The 20053-nt window shown below is 41.2% G+C and overlaps 1 protein-coding gene across 7 annotated transcripts in view; it reads left to right on the top strand.

The window, feature by feature from the left end:
- Positions 1-20053, top strand: part of EPS8 (epidermal growth factor receptor pathway substrate 8) — a 124090-nt gene that overhangs the window by 33248 nt on the left and 70789 nt on the right. For 5 of the 7 annotated variants that reach the window (XM_058023035.1, XM_058023028.1, XM_058023031.1 and 2 more), the window contains one exon: positions 82-221. The exons of 1 other annotated variant lie outside the window; for it this stretch is intronic. The gene's annotated coding sequence lies outside the window, so the exon portion shown is untranslated. Of the gene's footprint in view, positions 1-81; positions 222-787; positions 812-20053 lie in introns of those variants that run through there. One more of the 7 variants, XM_058023034.1, reaches the window with a different exon arrangement.

The raw sequence follows: 20053 nt of genomic DNA, 5'->3' as shown, positions 1-20053 counted from the left end.
GTCAGGGATTAGCGAGCTGAACCCATTGTGTAATGTGCAGTGGAATTGCAAAGCTGAACCTGTTCCTTTTCTGGTTTTCAGTGATTTGTCCCGTTGGGCAGCTGCCTTCTGAGTGCCTCTGGAGAGATGCCAGCCCGCTGAATTAAGCAGCAGCAGGGACAGCATCTCCCCAGGCTGAAGCTCTAAGCCCAGGCTCGTGGCATTTGCACAAGTGATCACTGGTGAGTTGTACACGAGCGCAGCTTCTCTCCCTCCTCTCTGTCTCTTCAACCCCTGGCATCTGTTGCAAACGCTGAGGTCTGGATGCACAGACTGGCCTGCCTGGCTTGTTTGCCCCAGAGTGCGGCTGATGGGCTTAGAGAATGTGAAAAACGCCAATCGCTTGTTTTTGAAATGTTAAAAGATTAACAGTAATAAAATGGTTGTAAAAATAGCAATATAATTGGAGTAATAAAAATTTGGACAGTTATTGTTTAGGACAATATGAGACAATAAAAAACAGAGAATTATGGACAGTCCAGGTACATCCTTCTGGGCAAAATAAGCTCAAAAAAGGACCCACGTTAACAGAGGATTAACCCTTAAAAACAACAGCCTGTTGCATATTCATACACCTCATACATGATGCATAAATTCCATTCAAACACAGGATTCTGTCTGGTCAGTGTCAACTTCTTCCTCTTAATCTAACAGGTTTCATATCCGAGCAAGGTGGGAAGAAGTTAGTTTCTCCTGATAATGGAGCAATAAATTCTCTTTCTCTGAAAATTTGGGTGTCCTGTGGCTGCTATTTGTGCATCATGTATGATGTGTGAGTACCTAATTCCTTTCTTAAAAAATAAAATCTCACATACGTAGTTTCTATTTTAACATTATGTTATAACCTATGTTTAACACACCATTTAAGAAAATTAATACAGCATAACTTTCTAACAGAACACATATAATATTCATTTTAATATTTGTGAAAAGCCAAAAATACACATTTTGTACAGAGAATATGAGAGTGGTCCAAGTTACCAGCTAATCTTAGGAAATCCTTACTATTTGTTTGTATGTTTATGGATTATTTTCCCCTCTCCCTCCACTGAATGAGTAATGTCCTGGTGAGGCCAAACTTCAATTCTATAGCATTTGTGTGTTATACTAGATGATATCACTGCGCTTTTTTTAACCAGAGGAGATTTTATACCCTCTTCCCTAGTGCTTCATAGCCTGGAAATCCAAGCTGTGGGGTTCTGATAACAGAAGTAGGGACTAGCTGCTGTCAGCACGAGGGTGATTAAAAATGTGTGTGTGCATGCTGCTTCACTACCTTTCCAGCTGAATAGAAAATGAAACTGCCCAAAGCCCTTAATGGAAGTGCATGGATTTGTTGGTTTTTTTTTTTTTTTCCTGTTTAAATCTCTGTGTGACTGTGTGCAGACAAACTTCATCCCCAGCTTCCTTCTGAAGATGCTGTGCAAAGAAAAGAGTGAGCTTGTTCTGACCTCTGAGTGATCCTCTTTCCAGCTCAATACCAGACATAACCTCTACAAAAAGCAATAGCTAACCATTAATTTTTTTTTTAGGGGAAGGTGGTTTCTAGTCAGTTTTTCCAATCTGTGATTTTCCCTGATAAAACAAATGCAATCTGCTTCTTGCAGCAGCTGAGATGCTGTGATTCTTTGACAGCAAATGTGTGCAGAGCCGCCTTACACCTTGCAACCCCCTGCTTTATATAAGACTGCCATGCTGGGCTGACTGCTGTTTTCCTGGGAGTGTGGCACCAAGGAATCACTGATGAGATGCAGCCTGGTCTGCAAAACACACGTTTGCTATTAAAAACAACACATGTGACCTTAGCTGTAGCTAATAAATTAAAAATCCCTGTGGAATTTGGGGGAGACAGCTCCTCTAGACATGGAAAGAATCCCATTAAAGCATCAGCATGACACAGCTCAGTATCAGGTGCTGAATTGAATATCAGAACTACTTGAAGGTCTCTTCTGGAGCAGCAGGAGATGGGTGCAAGGATGGGTGCAGGAAGGGTGGAATTCATCCAGGACACTTGTCTCTGCCCCTTTCAGGTTCTTGCCATGTTGTTAAAAAGGCTGGTTGGGATATTTGGACAAAGACCTGAAGGTCAGTGCTGTCCTGAGCTGTACATGATACCTTGATTATAACAGAGTTGTAAAATCACCCTGGCCTGAAAAATGATGAGGGTAATTCTGCTTTCTGCTGGAGGGGGCAAAGGCAGAGCAAGGAATTCAGGCACATTATTTCAAGGTCCAGTAGCCTCTTAAGCCAGACTAAAATAAGTAGGCTTTAATTAGTGGAAAGTTTAGGAAAACATATTTGGTGCTATTGTCACATAACAAGTTGGAACGTACCTGTCCTTAAATTCCTTTCCTTTTTATTGCTGCTGCTCTTCCTGCTCCAGTTCAAGCATAGCAGCTTCTGTCTTGGGAACCACTGAAGGTAGATGCAGTTCCTTTCTGCTGCTGCAGAACTCTGAGCACCAGCACTTAAATAATACAGCAACTTTAGTGCTAACAGCAGCAGCTTTGGAGGAGAGAGGATTTCAAATTGTTGCAATTGACTTTCAGGGTGTGTAGAAACCGAGAAAGCAAACTGAATAGTTATTGAAGCAGTGTTTTTTTATTTAAAATAATTTTCACTTGGGTAGGTGCACTTTATTTTTGCTTGTCAATATTTTCAGTTATTAAAATTTAGAGATCATAGATTTTTCTAGGAGCCAGATAATTCTAGCAGAAGCACATCTGTGTCTTGGTCAGGGGGACACCAGTTTGGGACAAATGTCTGTGTGCTGTGTCTGAGGTGTCAGCCTGACTCACAGGATGGAGTGCCTATGTGGAGGAGAAGGCAAAAACCTTGGCTCCCTTGTGACAGGGGTGGGAAACCATCTCCGTGTGCAGAGGTTCCTTTTGGAACTGCACATCACCAGGAAGGTGCTTGGAAAATTCACTGTATTCACAAATAAAGACTGAGTCAAGCCAGTGCCTGCTTATCAGGCCAGGGGGTGATTGTGCTGTGCCATCAATCACAATGCCCTGAGCACAGCCAGTTCCGTGGCTGCACTTTGGAAATGCGTGTGAACTCCAGTGCAGGTTTTTAGTTTGTTGTTTCAGTTGGTTTTTTTTGGTTTTTTTTTTCTATTTCTGAGAGCACTATAGAGCACAGAACTTCAAGTGCAGGGTGTCTGGGGAGTGTCCTGCCCTAGGGTTGAGTGGTGTTTTGCACTTTGCTTGCAATTCTGCTCCATTGCTGTTTCAAAACTCTGCAGTGCACTTAGCAAACTACACTTTGAACTTTCATCTGGAAGCTGAATTTTCTTACATTTTTTTTCTATTTTAAAATTTTTTTATTAATTTCTAGTTCTTCTTAATTATAGTGTCAGAATTATTTTATCATAGAATCATAAAATATTTACATTGAGGAGATCTTTTAAGACCATCTAGTACAGCCCCCCTGCAATGGGAAGGGACATATTCAAGTAGCCCAGGTTCTTCAGAGCCCCATGAATATTTCCAGGGATGGGACATCCACCACCCCTCTGGGTAACCTCTTTTACCACCTTCATTGTAAAATCATCCTTATATCCATTCTTATTCAGCCTTCTTTTACTTTAAAGCCATTATCTCTTCTTGTCCTATTGCAGTGGGCCCAGATAAAAGCCTGTCCTCATCTTTCCTGTAGGCTCCCTTGAAATAGAAATCACTGAAGTGATTGGCTATTAGAAATATTGCAGAATCAGGTAAATGAACCTCACTCACAGCAATTGTAAACCATCATAAGCCTGCAAAAGATTAATGGTTAGCTACCAATGACTGCTTTGAAACTCAAGAAGAATGATAGCTTAAGCCATTGGTATAAATCAAGCCACCCTTTTGTTAACATAAATTTTGCTTAGATCCAAAACCACTGAAGCTGGATGGATATTCCTGATGATTTTACTACAGCAAAAATTAACTTCTACTTCTTGACAGGAGTAAATGAGAGATAATGAGATTTTATTATCTGCTCCAATCACCTGTGGCTTTGATTTAAAAAAAAAAAAAAAATTCCTCAGAATCAATAGTTTTTTTTTAATCCCATAATTCAAAACAAATGGTTCCCTTATCTTTTAAATCCTGGCTGCTCGGGTGGGGGCTGTGCTTTAGGACAGGTAGAGACATCTGGGCGTTTTCAGGGCTGCCATTGCATGTGGTGAGGGCTGCTGGTGCCCACGAGCCTGGCTCTGCAGGGGAAATCTCAGTGTCACAAACCAGAGCCACGCTGCTCGCCGAGTGTTGGCAGCTTGTCATTGCAGACTGTGCTTTTCCCTCCTGCCTGGTGGTTGGAAAGGTTCAGGAACGATCATAATCTCTTTCCTCCAGCGACTGGGGAAGTATCAGGGTTTGTTCTTTACAGATTTATGGGGGGAAAAAGCCCCACTCTGCTTTTCATTTGTGCTGAGTTTGTGTGAAAAATGCATGTAGTTTATGACTGGCTTTTCGCAAATATTAAAATGAATATTATATGTGTTGTGTTAGAAAGCAATGCTGTATTAATTCTCTTAAGTACTGTGTTAAATATAGTTTTAGGTTATAAAAATTGTTGAAATAGAAACTATGCTATGTAAGATGCTTTGTTTAAAAGAAAAGGCTTGCAGCGAAATAGCAGCCACAAGACACCTAGATCTTTCAGAGAAAGGGAATTTATTGCCTTCTTATCAGAAGAAACAAACTTCTTCCCGCCTCGAAGGCGCTATAAGGATTAGAAGGAAGAAGTTGACACTGACCAGACAGAATCCTGTGTTTGAATGGAATTTATGCATCATGTATGAAGTGTATGAATATGCAACAGGCTGTTGTTTTTAAGGGTTAATCCTCTGTTAACATGGGTCCTTTTTTGGGCTTGTGATGCCCAGAAAAGGTACCAGGACGTCCTTAACTCTTTGTTTTTATTGTCTCAATTCAATTTGTCCAAATTGTTATTACTCTAATTGTATTACTATTTTTATAACCATTTTATTACTAGTAAACTTTTAAAATTTTAAAAACAGGTGATTGGCGTTTTTCACAGTTTGCAGTTGTTTTATTGTCTTGGTTGGATTTTCGTAGCATATCCAAAATTGTTAATCTCCCGTGGAGTGAGAGAGGATGTGAAGAAAAGGAGTGGAGAAGGAAGGACAGGATGATGGCTAAACACGCTGGGGCTTTCTTGGCTTTAGGGGATGTTTGGGGTGTGGGGTGTTTATTTTACAGCAGCTATTCCTGGTCCCTTGGGGAGAGGGTGGGGTGACATTGGTGTGTCATGGAAAATGGCACTGCCTCACCACGGGACAAGAGGGAATTGGGATCTTCTCTCTCCTTTATCTGGGGTTATAGAAGAATTTTATTGCTTAATGCATCAGTGTGGCCATTCTCTGCTCTGGGCATACAGGCTGGGGTGCTCAAAGGGGAATTATGAGATCCAGTGACATAAAACCCCAAGCAATTAAAGTCCCCTGTAGGGCGCAGGTGGAGAGCACCTTTGCCCTCTGCCATCAGAGGGACGGGGCTGGGCGATCCCAGCCAGCCTGACTTGGCTCCCACCTTTGTTTGGAGGTTGCTGTGGTGATGAATAACCTTTGCAGAGGGTGTGTGAGCCTGTGTGGCTCTGGCAGATCAAATAAACCCAGGGTTTCTCACCCCCACGTCTGAGCGTGTACCCTGGTGGTGGACTGGGCTCCCAAAATAAGTTAAACCTGACTCAGAGCTGGTTATTGACATGGCAGAGACCTACTCACCACTTCCCTGGTTGCTTTCTCAGCAGGCAGAAGGAGCCTGGGTGATGGCAGGCAGTGTCTTTGCTCCCTTGTGTGACAGGGGAGCTGATGTGCCTTTATTTGGTGCCTTTATTTGGTGCCTTTATTTGGTGCCTTATTTGTGCAAGCTTGTGACACCTGAGCTTTGTCTCCTTACCTGCCCTTGAGGAAGGAGAGCAGGTAGAGCAAGAGACTGGCAAAGGTGCTCTGTAGAAGGAAAGAGGGAAATATTATTATCCAAAAGTCCTCTCTTTTTAAAATTTTTTTCCCTACCATTGCAAATATTACCTTTTCTATACTGAGGAAACTTTTGCTTCATTTCACTCCCCATTTATCAGTGTTACAGCAAATTATTGTTAAATTTTCTGCAGCTCAAAATATTAGTGTGGTTTTCATACTAAGACACAAAAATCTGACCTAAAACTGCAGAGTGATACAAAAGTGTGTGAAATTTGGAATTCTCCATAAGCATTACATGCTTTCCTCATGAATTCACACAAGTACAAGTACATTTCGATGATACAGGTGACTGACGATGCTGCAAGTATCACTTCTAGATAAGAATTACCTTCAAAAAGGTCTTGAAAACTTGTTTTTCCCCCTCCTAGAAAACCCCAGCAGGAATTGGCAAGAATGAATTGCCACTTGAGGCAACTCATGGAGAATTTTCCTCCCTGTATATCACCCTGGTACCCAACATCTGTGAAGCTGCCCTGTGCACAACTCATAGGAAGTGCTCTGTGAAAAACTGAGTCACTCAGAGATGATCCACTGGCCATGACAAACACTGTGATGTTTAAAATGTCTATTTTTTTGCTGCATAATTCCTGAAATTATAAAAAAAAAAAAAAGAAAAAGTGAGTTACTCAGCTCTGTGTCAGCTCTCCATCTCCTCACAGACCTTGTTCTTGGCACTGAAGGACCAAAGAGGAAGATGAAAACTTTTTAAAAGCAGTGAGGCCTCTCACAATGTTTAAGATGAAGGTGGTAAAGGCAGGTCCATGTCCCTGCATTGCACCACTGATGGATCTTTCTGAGACAGAACATTTGGGAAATAACCTCCTCTCCTCTCGGCAGTGATTTGAGGCTTGTCCTCTTGAAGCTGTCAGCTCCTTTTAGTGACTTGCTTAGTTAAAATCACTTTCAGTAAGGAGTATTTAATTCCATCTTCTAATACCTTATTCAGGCTGCCCTCCTGGATTTTGGGGAATCTGGAGAATGCTGCTAACAGAGTGGAGCCAGCGTTCACAGGAATGAATTAATGGCAGCCCCATAGCTGTGATTTTTACATCTGACACATTCTCCAAGGCTAGCACAGTACCTCCCATACTCCTTCAAATTCATTTGTTCCATTTCAGCTCAGCCTTTTGAAATATTTTGTGATGAATGGGCGTGCTGTACAAGCTGGTGATCAGGAGCAGCTGTTCATACTCATACATTAAATTGAATCCATCTGTCAGTGGGCTCTTTAAAGTGTGAGTTTCACATTGTCAGGAGACCTGATTGCACCAGAGCAGGATCTGGGTGCTGCCTGCCAAAAAGAAAAGGGCAAACCTAAATGAAGAGTGCTTGGATGGGCTCTGGGATAGCCCTGTGGCCTCATCTGCAGAGCTGTGATTTGGCCTGCTGAGATGAGAGCAAAGTGGTTACAAGCAGCACTTCTGCACAGAGTTGTTCAGATGCAGGCTGAAATTAGGAGCTGGCTTGCAGTGAGCTTTGTAGAACTCATAGTGTGCTGGTTGCTGCTTGGTTTTTAATCCTGACCCTTTGACCTCACCACCAGTTCTTTAAATTTTTTTTGTTATAGAGTTTTTCTTCAGAGGATGAGCTGAAGAGGAAGTGTTTTATTCAAATCAGCAAAAGGAGACCACACTGCTTTTTTGTTTGTTTGTTTTTTCCCCCCAGTATGCATGCATCATTTTTTTATATTCATTTACAAGTAGAGATGAGCAAAATGTATCTCCTGAAGCTGTTTAGCAAACTGCATTTAAGGCAACATTTCAGCCCCACAAATGGTTGTTTCCTGATTGCAATAATTGTTCTCATAATTTTAAGTGAAATCTTCACTCTGTAATATTCTCTGTAAATGACACACTGGATATGGGAGCCAGCTGATTCATGGCCTGAAATATGTTGATCTTATCCAGGGGTAACTTCTCTTGGCTGCCTTCTCCCAGTTTGCTCCTCACCAAGACTTTTGTGGTGAGGACTGTGTTCGTGCTGGGTTTTGTGTGCAGCTCCAGGGAAAAGCATTCCTTGTTCCCAGAAGTTTATTCACCCTCTAATATAATCTTCATTACACCACTTCACTTTAGGGCAGGCAGCTTCTCTTGGAGGAGCAGAGCTTCCTTAGCCACTGTAGAACTTTTACTGAGTTGCAGGAGGGCCATGATTTATTTCTGGGTTCTGCAATGGCCTCCAGAGCTGCAGATCTCGCCCTTTGCTGGAGCTCACATCTCCTGTCACTGCTGCTGCGCTCCTGCTGCAGGGCTGAGCCAGCACTTTTCCATCAACACTAAATTCAGTGCTGGCAGAAACACAGAGAGGATTAAAAAAAAAATTAATAATACACCAAAACAGAACGCCCACGCTGGCTTTGTGAGCTTGTGTTTTGTGTCTGTTATCCTATGGTAAGAGAAGAACTCTTAGCTTTTCTTTAACACAGAGAAAGCAAGAATGAAGCCTGTTGTTTCTGTGTACCTGGTAAACAGAGATGGTTTTTTTTAAAGTGGAAACTCATTAACGTGTTCCACATGGGGAGGTGAGAATTGCACTTAGAGTGAAGAGATTGATTGATTGATTGATGTTGGCTTGCATTAAGAATATATGGCTAACAGAAGGAGTCAATACACGCTCTTTTTAAACTTTTCTCCTGTGAAGTACATGGTTTTTCTTGCATGTGTTTAATGAGGGAATTTAGTTATCTCCCTTCAAAATACTTGAGAGTGTTAAAATGTAGTTATTGAGTTGAGCACCCACTTGGGGCTCTGCATTATGAGCATGTGTAAATGAGCTGCAGATGGAGAGTAAGCATCCAGTCCTCCAGCATCCACCCTCAGCTGTGCACCAGTGCAGTGTGTGGAGCCACAGAGCTCTGCAAACCCATGGAAAAACCTGGGAATGGATGCTCAGACCTCTGAGAGCTGCTTGGTTCTCATCCCTCTCTGGGCAGATTGCCCCAGTTCTCTGCCCACCCTCACAGGTCAGGAAGCTTCTCCTCATATTCAGGTGGGATGTGCCATGTCCCAGTCCAGCATGGACATGCCAAGCCCACTGCTGCAGCTCTGACATGTCAGGGAATAAGAAATTAAATTCTGGATTTCTTCTCTAGACTGTACTGCTCATTATGGATGAAATGATGTGGTTTTAAATCCAAGTTTTTTTCCTTTGTTTGGCTTTTATGGCCGGTTTTGAAATATGAGGAGTTTTGGCACCATTGTGCGCCGCAAGCAGAAAAACTGATTTTTTTTGACAAAAGAGGAGGCTGCTGTGCTAATTTCTTGGTAGACTTAATTGCTGATAAACAGGGATCTGATTGAGCTTAGACAGTACTGAAATATTCCTGTGAATGGAATTTATGAGTGTGCTCCCCAAAGAGTTTCAGGAAATCAGGAACTTTGGCCTGTTTGCAGGAAGGTGCAGCTGCTTGCAGCTAATAATTCCTATAATAGAGGTGAAGTGCAGGAAAATACACTGTCAAGCAAAGGAGGAAATGCACATTCCTTCTGTGAGAAGGAAAAGTTTAGGATACTGGCAAGGCATGAATACACATGTACAGTTTTATAACACTGAACTGCAAGCACCAGCTCAAGGCATCAAAGAGAAATGGTATTTTAACTTATTATTATTATTATTATTATTATTATTATTATTATTAGTCTCTACTTCAAAAGAGCAAGTTATTTTGAAATGGAAGGTATTACTTTGGTTTCCATGCTGATCCCCCTTCAGCGTTAGGAACAGGCTTTATCTGTCTAAAATTCTCAGCAAAGGTCACATCTGCTTTATGTTGTGGTTGATCATGGAGCATTGGCTGTTAGCAAAACCCAAAATAAGAAAGCAAATGGATCAAACATGAGCCCTTTATGGTTATGTGTTGCAAAGATAGACTTATTTTTTCTTGTTTCCTATAATTTTTCTCATTCAAATAAAACTGTGGTTTCTCCTTCTTGTGTAAATGAGTTATTCTTATAGGTCTTGCAAATCTTTTCTGGATACTTAAAGCAAAAAAGGTAGAATATTCCTTCTAGAGGTTCATGTTTCTCATGCTTCTTACTTTTGTTTGGAAGAGTGAATTCAGACCAGAACTCTTTCTATGTCTTTATAATCATTACTTAAAAAACAAAAGACACCCAAACACAAAACAAAATAACAAAAGAACAAACCTTAAAATCTTTCTACTGTGTGACCATTTAGAAAAGCAGTGTCTCACCTAAATATTTAGAGTTAAACATGCTTTTAAAATTCATTACCAATATGAAAAGTACAATTAGCCAAGGAGCTGTAAGCCACAGCCTGCTTTTCCCTCCTCTCTTTCTCCAATAATTTCCTGCTTTCTGTTCTTCCTGGTGCACCTGTGAGTGGGAATTGCTTTCTCTGCCCTCTTTTCATTTGGCTCATGTCCATTCCTTACAGTTAAACAGTTGAAACAGCAAAACCTTGCAGGTGCTATTTATAATTTACCTTAGAGATTAGCTGGTAGTGAGTGGGAGGAGTTCCTGAAGCCTATTGCTATTCTGACGCTCCAGCTTTGGTTTGAGCAGCTGTGGTCTGCTCCGGGCTTTTCCAAAAACTACACAGGTGAGCTCAGTTCCCAGGTGTTTTAACCTTTAGTTTTCTGCCTTGGTACCCAGGACCTGGCTGGCCTGGCAAAGCAAAGCTTTGGGGAGGTTGTGTCCTGTCTGATGGTGTGTTATATCCAGAATATACCCAACCTGTCACCTGCTGTTCTGAATTGCCCCATGCTCAGGTGTCAGGTGCTGCATTTGCTGTTGAAATAATAGAACATGACATTATGTGTCCTTTAAATTGTCTCCTGTATTTTTTTTTTAATTTTTTATATGACATTATTATATGACATTTTTATTTATGACATTATATCTTCTGTAGATCTCTGCAGATTCCATACCTTTGGACAAGTTTGGTAGGGATTGAATGGGTGTGGTTGAAATGTTATGGGGTTCTTGCAAATAGGACATGATAGTCATTTTATGTGCTTGGCTTTCACTGTAAACAGTGTTTCAGGATATATTCAGTGAGGTTTGGATTGGCAAGCATAACACTGCAAGTAGCATTTGTGTTGCTGGAAATTCTCACTGTTTCTGCATTGCTTTGTAAATTTAAATTTTTTTTTTTCTTTCAAGTTACATGCTTTAAAAATTACAATAAGTAGACAAGTATACCTTTGAAAAGTCCTTGTCTCCTGTAGCACAATAAAATTGACCTTGGTCCTGGGGGCTTTGCAAAGACTGCAGTAAAAGTGCAGATGTTTACCTTGCAAAACCACCTTCTCGCCTTTGAAATATTTGGTGTTTTAGTGCTTTGTCGATAGTGACTTCAGTTAAACCCCTCTGAGCAGCCCGGCTCTGATTCTCCTCTCCCCTTTTATGATGGCACCCACCCCTGTAAAATGCTAATGAAATGGATGGGTGGTCCACAGGAACAGGTCACCATTGGCTTCATAAAGGGAAGAAATCTCCTTTAACGCCCTTGGAAAACTCCACAAGGAACTCGGACAATACTTGACTCACAAAGGGGATGACATCTCTCTGCTGATATGCAAAGTCATTTGTCATTTAGGGAAGAGGTAAAGCAGAACCTCCAGCGGCAGTAGTGACTGGTTGTGTCTTAAAGCATTTTTATTTTTGAGGTGGAGGTTTGAAAGAATGTGTGACGTACTATGAAAGAATGTGCTGTTTGCTGTTTGAGGATTTTAATTATTTTAATTGTCATTTGTCAGAGTAGATACTGGAGTTAGTGCAGGGTGGACCTTGTGATTCTGATAGCTCTGGGATGATAAAACTGTGATTATCACAGCTGTCCTGGGCTTCATTTGAAGTTATTTTACTGATACTGAACAACAAAGTTTACACACTTCTGTTTCAATTTGTTAATAAAGTAGAGTCTGGGTTGATTTCATATGTGAGAACACAATCTTAATCTCAAGGATTTCCTTCCTAAATGTTAGGATTTTGTCCTGGAAGTTATGAAGTGTTCTGATTCTGACTACCATCAGCATTTGGTTAAGGATTAGGGGCAATGTAGGTTTGCAAGCAGATGCTGCATTAGAACACCTGAACTTTGTATTTAAGTAAAAGAGCTTGGCTTAAATGCAGCATAGATTTTTTTTGGGGTGGTTGTTTTGTTTTTTTTTTTTTTTTTTTTTGCTTCTGGATATTTAAGTTGTAATCAAACTGAAATTGTTTTCAATTGATGAAGAATCACTTGTTTTGAGTGCTGTTCTAAAATAAAATTATGTTTCCATGCTTATTTCGCTCTGAATTGCCCTAACCATTGAGAGAAGGTATGATGAGGGCAGACAAGCTTGTTCGTAGCTTTAAGGCTTGGGAAGAAGAGTTATTGTGTTAAGGAGAACAAGACCTGTCTTAGAGTTATGTGGTTCCCACCATCTGGAATCAGCCCTCTGGAAATTAGCAGAGACACATTGAACTTAACTGCAGTATTACTCCACTGCTTTGTTTTATTTGAGTTTTTTGGATACTTTTTTAAAATACTTTTTTTTTAAATACTTTTTTTAAAATATGTTTTTCCCCCATGCACAAGGTCCTGCCCTCTGACCAGTTTGACTTCTAAGTTCTTTTGCCAGAAGCATCCTTTGGGTGTCAGTGTCGTGTTCTTTGTGTTGGACCTTCAGAATCAGTCATCTAATAGTGGGGTGGGCTGGCCCACTTAGCCTGTGTTTGACCAAATTGCCAAGAAGTAACTGAGAATACTGACGATGCTAAACATGGAGCACCTGACATCCCAGTGCCTCCCTTCCCTTGTGCAGGCAGCCCCAGGAATGAACAGTGTGATTCTGCATAAGTGGCTTTTTACTCAAGCTCCTTATACCCCAAAACCTGCTTCAAACTACACTTGAAATGCCTCCTCCCATTTATTTCACTGTCTGCTTTTCATGATCTGTGTTGTTTTTTAATACTGAGGTGATATTTCAAAAAATATTGCTGTAGAGTGATTTATTCAGGGGACCCTGCACTGGCATTTGGACAATATTATTGAAGTTTGAATTCTGAATTAAAAGTGATACAGAAGTTTGGGGGTTTGATAGAAGAGGTGAAGTTGATAGCAGTAGGAAATGTTTTAAAGTTATAAATTTTGCTTTCCATTTAAGGTTACAAAAAGTTGTAGTAGGATTTAACCTGAAGTTTTTCTTAAAGTTTGTAAGTTGGCCTGAATGTCCTCCCCAGTTTAGAGAAAACTATTCTTAGTCCCCTTACCCTGATATAGCTACTTTTGATTTATTTTGCACAGTTAAGTATGCTTAATATTGATACCTTAATACTATATTTTACATAATTTTTGCTAAATAAAGTGTTAATACTTTCTACAGTGAAATTGCAAACAGCCCTACTTGATGAGTGCGAGAGGATTTTTAGATTTCTTTCTATGTATTTTTAAAACACCCTGGATTTGGGCTGTGCATACTGAGCCACATTAAAGGATTCCCTGGTGCAGCTTCCCAGGGTCTGAGTGCCTTTTAATGTGATTTCAGTTTCAGTGGTGCACAGGCTCCAGCAGCCTGGTGAGCAGTGGTGACTGCTTCAGATGCAGCACTGATGGCTGTCCTACTTTTGGATTTATTCTACCCCTCAATTGCCTTCTCCACAGCACCCAGCCTCCCTCTCCTCCTCTCCTGAAAAAGGCTCTGTCAACTCCTCTATATTAAAAAAAAAAAGAATAAATATTTCTTTAGTGCAAAGGAATAATAATACTTAGAGTTCATCAGGCTTTTTACAGCAGTGTTTGTAATTATTTTGCTTTAGAAAGAGAACTTTCATTCGTTTTTGTTTGTGTGTTTATTTATTGTGAGCTGCTAAAGCTCTTGCTGAGCTTCCAAAGGCAAGTTCTGACCATGGGCTAAGTGGATGCTTTCAAGTAGCTGAATAATAATTGAGGACCTCAACATGTGGGAAAACTGACTCTTTTCTCTTTATTTTTCTTTTTTTTTTCTTCCCTTCTTTCTGAAGGTTAATTTTTTCCCCTTCTTGTTACCACACTTTGTATGCTGAGCTTTACGCTGATATTTGGCACATCAAACTCATCCAGTCTGAGTTCCCTTCAATTCATAATTAAAGAGAGCAAAACAGGAAAGGCTAGGTTTAAAAACTTCATCTCTTTCAGTTTTATTTTTCTTTTTCAGTCCCATGGGATGCAGAGCCATGAAATGAGTCTCTGCCTCTTCCCCAGGAGCCAGCACTCCCAGCTGGGGCCAGGCTGGGCTCTTTCCTTCATTTCATAAACCCTCCTCTGTAGTCCTTCAGTTTTGGACTTTTACTGATAATTTAAGGAGAGTGATGGGAATGGAAACCATGTGAATGAAAGTGGAGCAATACAGCCACGAATAAAGCGCTGAGGAACTTGTAGCAGTCTCTGTAGAATTAGAATTGGGTAGGAAGTCTATGAGTGAATTTTTAACCTCTTATATATATATAAATAATAGTGTAGTGGTTTTCCAGTCACCCCTTCTCTTCTCAGGAAAAGTCAGGTATGCAAATTTAAGTTGCAAAGAAAGAGGCATGCAGAAACAAAACTGAAAGCACCTTTTCTCCTCCCATCCGTTTTTCCTTGGGTTTTTTCTCCCCCTTTGCTTGTAAAAAGAAACAGGAGGCCTGTCCTTGCTTCAGAAGGAGGGATCTTTCAGCACTGTCTCAAAGTGCAGGGGGCTGTTAATCACTTACACATTTTCAGCTGGAAATGGAAAATCAGCCTGGTTATTCGCTTCTGTGATCAGCCAAGAAGATAACTCTGAGGGCTGCAAGGCACTATTTTGTTCCTCTTTTTATCTGAATCAGGAGGGAGGGAACAGAATTGTAAGTTGGTGACAGTTCGCATGCACAGATGTGAATACTTTAGTAACCATCATGTCACATAAATCCTAGACAACTGTCCAAACATCAAGGTTAGCTTAGAAAAAATATTGCTATTTATTTTGCTACCTGAGTTGTTAGAGTCTACTAAAATCTCTGTTTACAGCTGAGCTTAAATGTGGTTTAATTCTGTTTGTAGTAAAAAATGCTTCACAAATGCAAACTATCACACTGCTTATGAACACACAGTTTTAAAAACTTTTTAAACAGCAATACAAAATGAGAACATTGCAGCATATCAGTGGGTGTATAAATGGAGAAGCTGCTTATCCAGAGCCAAAGCTACTTGAGAATTTGTTTGCAGTGGTGTGGGATGAGAGGGCCTGTATATATTCAGCAGTAATGTCTCCAAAACAGCACTTTACTGTTCAGATTTACTAAAGGATTGTGTAGAGTAGCAAAGGGCAAAGCTTCTGAAGTGTTTGTTACAACACTTAGATTTCTGATTTCAGAAAGCAAAAATCAGCTGAGGATTGGCAATGAAGGTGGCAGAATGACTTTTAAAGTCCAGAGAGGTGGCACTGAAGGGATAATTATTGGATGTGCAATGCCTTGCTTCATCACCTGGTTGCCCATGGCAAGAGGGGAAAAGGTGATGGCAGAGGGAGCTGCTTGGGAGAGTGGCACAGAAGATGCTGGCCAGGAGCTAGAAGGGAGTGTGGAAGCAGAAGTGCTGATGTCCTTGGTGTTTTTAACAAGCAGGATCAGCTGTGTGCTGGGTTTATCCAACTATTTGATTTCCTGATCCGTGTTTTCTGTGTAAGCTCTTTGTAACAAAAGCTGTGACACCAATGCCCTCTGGTCAGCACCTGTCCAGTGAGAATCCATCTGCTGCTGGTGTTTGTTCGCAGAGTTGGAGGCAGGTCCCTTTCCAAGGGGATTCTCTGTTTCATTTGTGTGCAGCCACAGGCTAAGGGCGTCACCAGCACGAGCAGCAATGCAGCAGTGCCCAGGCATCGCTGCTTTTATAACTGGACCAAAAAACCCTCACTGTGGAGGGACAGGCTGATGTGAGAGGTTTCTGATGTATTTCTCCATTGGATCATGTGTGTGTGATCCCAAAGAAGGCCATGCACAAGCACAGGAGTTAATTGTACAGCAGGTTGGTTGAGCAGGTGAAAGAAATGCCAGCACGTATCAGGTTCCTCTCCTCAAACCCAAACAAGGAAACAGTTCATAAATTTGAGGGAACATTTGCTGATAAACACCGAAAGTTTACCCATCTTCCCCCTGGGTCATAAGAACTGGCACAAAAGTAAAATCTTGGTGATTCCTTGTGAGACAGGAGCACAGTGTGCTGCTCTCGGGCTATCAGGGACACAAAGGGACATTTTCCTGAGACCTGCCTGATGCTTACCTGCTGTCCTAGGGTGACATTATGATGCCTGTGTCCCCTGTTTATGTGGGATATTATGTTCTGTGCCTTCAAGAATGGCTCTGAAGAGTGAAAGTTTTGTTTTGTTTTGTTCTCAGCCTTCTCCCCCACATCTGGCTGGACATACAGACGGGACAGTACACGGTGCTGCTTTTGATTTTTGCTTGGCTTTTCACTTTGCTCTTGCTTCTGCTTTGCTCCTGCTTTGCTCTTGCTTTTTGCTTCTGCTTGTTAGTTAGTTTAGATAAGCAGTCCAAATTTTTCCCCTGGACTATTTTTCCTTTCCCTTTTTTGGAACCACTCAAACCTGCTCTGGACTGGGACCTGGGAAACACCAAGACTTTGCACCCTGTGTCTGCAGCATCAGAGGCACTGATAACAGAGAGACTATCACCAAGAGAGACTTACTGAATTTGTCATCTTTTTCAGAGTGATGAAAGAGTGGTGTCACCTGCTATTGTTCATTTTGTGTGCTGTGCCTGTCAAATAAACAGGTTCTTTCCACTTCTCTCCAAGGAATCCTTCCCAAACCAATTTGAAGGAGGAGCCATGTGGGTTTTATTTGTGGAAGAGCCCCCTTTTGGAGGTTTTCTCCCAAATTTGCCCTAAACCAGGACACCTGCTGACTGAGAGCACGTGCTTGCAAAGCCTTGTGTGAGAGGAAGCAAAGCATGGAGAGAAACAGTCTGTCTCCTGTGGTGAAAGATGCGCTGCCCTTCCTGACTGAGGAGGTGTAAAAGAAGCCAGATGTGAAATGTTTCAGAGGGGAAGGATGTGGCACCCACACTGACAAAGCTGCAGTTGGTGTGAGGTCTGAGAAGAGCAGGAATAACCCCAAGCCTGCCTTGGGAGGGATAGCTAGAAATGGTTTTCTCACCTTGGAAATTGTAGAATAAAGATACATTTTGCTTGCATGGCAGTTTCTCACCAAAAAGCGCATTTATTTTTAAACCAAACATCGCCATATGAAATACATGGAAATAAGCTGCTATAACTGTTTCTGGTGTGCAAATGTTTGCAACACACGCAAGCAAATATCCCACAAAAAGCCAGAATTTCTCTGTGCATCCCAAGCCTGTGATGGGATCGAGATGCTTTGCAAGCCTCTCAGTGCCTTCCCTGGGGCACAGCCTCACCCTGCACATCTCTGAGCAGCCCAAACAGCTCAGGGTGATACTGGGGTAAGGAAGAACGTAGCACTAGTGAGAAATAAGTGCAGGAAGGTGAGCCAACGTGCTCCCCAGAGCTGCCTTGGCTTGCAGGTGAGCACTGGCACAGAGACAGCTCCTGTGAGCCTCTGGCAGCTCTGCTGATGTTCACCTGATAACGACTCAGCCTTTTATGCTGGGTTAACTTGAGCAGTATTTAATCCTTGCAGAGCCTTGGCATAGCTAAAAGGCTTGGCAGCTTGGGTTATAAACCACCAGGAATTTGAGAGAAGTTGATTCAGTTTATTTTATGGAGTGCCAAAAACTCTATTTAAAGTGTCTGACCTCAAGATGCCACAAAAAAAGAAAGTTCCTCTGATCTTCTTTGGCACCATTTTCAGAGCCTTTCAATGTAAAGAAAATATTTTGTTGATGTCTACCATCCCCTTAAATCTGAAATATGCAAGGAACGAAAAGCTCTGATTATCAGTAACAGCATGAAACTTTTAGTGGATTTGTTTCTGTTCCCTGACCTAAGTTCTTGACTTGTTCTTTCGTGTCATGAAATGAAATGTCTCTGACAAATCAACAGCACGTACAGAGTTACTGGCACAAATGGAGTGGGTTTTGTAAAGCTTTTTTAGAATAGGCATTGCCTACTAATTCAGTCTCTGTTCATTAAGACAAGCAGCTTATTAAAGCCTTTACTACTTCATTGAGGCAGAACTTCTTAGCTAGAAGAGAAAAATACTGCTTGGCTTTTAATGAGAATTTTCAGGCTTGCTATAATGATTTTTGTGCGGGCTTTGTGGAAAAAAAAAAACATCCAGTGTGACATGAAATAACATCTTACATGATGCTTACTGAGATGCTAAGAAAGATGCAAGCACTTCCAGATGGAAATATGATGTATGCTGTACTTGATTTAAGAGAAGTAGTTAGTTTTCAGGAGCTTAAAGTCCAATAATGGTAAAAAAAATGTGTTGATGTATTTTTCTAGGAGCCCTGGGCAGCTCTGAGAGCAGGTCTTCTGCTATCTGTTTCTTCTTTCAGAAGCATCCTTATCTCTATGACTTTGAAGTTCTAAAGAGCAGACTCTATTGCTGTTTATTTTAAGTATTGTGAAAATACACTCCAAAATATTTTAGACCTTCACTTTCAAGCATATCTTTCCTAATAGTTTCTAAAAGTTTGCATACTGAGAATTTGCTTTTTTACTATCACTTGTCAACCACTCCTGTAAATTAAAATTTAGTCATATTATGGTAGCATGATAAATGCAAATAGGTTTTTCTGGCCTGTGTTCTTCCTTGAAACAAAGAGCTGGTGCTCATGTACAGATTTTATTTATTTTATGTGCTATACCCACAGCCTACACACGTGACCTTGAACGTTGGCAGTGAAAATTGCTCGATTTATCTTTTACACCAACTCGCCGATTTTTCTTTTGTTTGATTTCACTCTGCAAAGAGAAACTGCAGCTCCGGAATCTGGAAAGTGCTTGTTTAAAAGCAGCTTTATGAGGCAGGAATTTCTGCTTGGCTCTTCATGAAGCATTTCCCAATCTCTCAGGCCCATCTCCCTTCCTGAGCGTTTTCGCACCATAAAGTCGGTGCAGAGCGCAGCGTGCTCTGATGTTCTCTCTGTATCCCATTACCTGTTCCTGAGTGAGGCAGCAAGAAGTGTCCAGATACCTAATTGAAAATTAATGAGGAACTTGACTTTTTATGGAAGACACTAGCATTCAGTTTGCTGCACAACAATAGCTCTGATATCCTGCCTCAAACAAGCATGAAAGCAGTGGAGCCTTGTTTATCTCACTAGTCAGCAGCAATCACTCCTGACTGCACACCAGCAGCAGATCTGCTGAGTGCAAAGGTACCATTTTTATGTTGCTATTTATCAGAGCAGAACTACTGACTTTACTCTCAATGCATTTACTTTATTTATTTTGGAGATTGGTGCTCTTCCAGGAGAAAAGTAGAAACCTATTTGAGGAGAATCAGCATCCGGGAAAAGTGCTTTAAACCTGCTTTTAGAAGTTACTTCCTTTATTTCCTCCATTATTTTAATATTTATCAGAGAGCTTCAAAGAAACTTTCTGTTTAAGTCACCTTTATGCCACCCTAGAGCTGCTGATAAAGTACCTGTGCTAAAATACCCATCAGCCTGCTTAGAAGTGAAGCAAGCAGGAGCATAGCACAAGACCTGCAGAGAGTTTTCAGACACTTCATTTATTCTTAGCTTTGCTATTTTTTGTGCATGTTAATTTTCTTGGCTTTATTTTCATCATTTAGCCAGTGGCCAGAGGTACAAGAAGGCTGTTATGGTACTGTTGGCAAGCACGTGACAAGATGTAACTCACCTGTAAACAGGCAGTGAGATATGATGGAAAGAGGAAATAGAGGGAGTTAATTACACTAGAGTGATATTTTCTCTGGATGTTCTAAGAGGCCTGGGATTTGAGGTTGATTGTTGGAAAGAATAATTGCTACTAGTTTCTAATTAACATGAGGATATCTGTGGGGGCAGAGAGAGGGAAAAACAGTTCAAGAATAATGAGGAGAGCTGAGGTGGGCATGGGTTGATGCAGAGGTTTTCCTGGGAGGCTGCTGCAGCCCCTCTGAGTACT

This window comes from Melospiza georgiana, chromosome 4 (assembly GCF_028018845.1).
Source record: "Melospiza georgiana isolate bMelGeo1 chromosome 4, bMelGeo1.pri, whole genome shotgun sequence".
Classification (NCBI taxonomy): Eukaryota; Metazoa; Chordata; class Aves; order Passeriformes; family Passerellidae; genus Melospiza; species Melospiza georgiana.
Note: the sequence above shows the minus strand (reverse complement) of the source record. Positions and strands in the feature narration are given on the sequence as shown.